Source organism: Xenopus laevis, chromosome 9_10L, assembly GCF_017654675.1.
Source record: "Xenopus laevis strain J_2021 chromosome 9_10L, Xenopus_laevis_v10.1, whole genome shotgun sequence".
Classification (NCBI taxonomy): Eukaryota; Metazoa; Chordata; class Amphibia; order Anura; family Pipidae; genus Xenopus; species Xenopus laevis.
Genome location: NC_054387.1, coordinates 83,747,819 through 83,748,576, shown reverse-complemented (window position 1 = coordinate 83,748,576; position 758 = coordinate 83,747,819).

The following is a 758-nucleotide window of genomic DNA, read 5'->3' as shown; positions in this document are numbered from 1 at the left end:
TTCTCTCCACTTGTTGTATTGGAAGGAACTGCCCGGCTCAATCGTCTCTCAGAGGCGGGGAAGGGAATAGATCCGGCCCTGGGGGGTGGGCTTTATGGAGGGGGAGTTTCAGTCATGGGAGCAAATCATGATTAACCCCTCGCTTGCCCTGGCTTTATGGAAGAGGGTATCAGTTTTTAAATCCCTTATTTTATTTCCAACAAAGTAGCTTTCATTTTCTCTTTCTTCTAAGCAATGAAACTGTCATTTATGCGAGTGAGCAGGGAGGGGAACAGAGTAACATGGCAGGATAATAAAGGCAGCCTTGTTCCCTGGGGTGATAACATCACAAGTCAATGTTTAGGAAAAGCCACACACGCTTAGTGCTACTTGTCATCTTTATACAGCCACCAGGGACACTGTTCCATGCATTCATATTGATGATATTTCATTAAATAAATCAATTGAATAGGTAAATAAGGTTATATAGTGAATAAAGTACCCCCTCTTGTAAAATATAAGGATATTATAAGTTACTGAGGAGTTTCATGACCATATAAAAGCATGAGGCCGAAGGCCGAGTGTTTTTATACAGGTCATGGAACTCCGAGGTAACTTCTAATATCCTCATATTTTACAAGAGGGCGTACTTTATTTATTATAATACACAAGTTTCGGTGAGTCATGTGACAGAAATGACATCAGAACTCACTGTTTATAACTGATGACATCAGAACTCACCGTTTATAAGGATATAATTTACAAGATATTCATGGCTT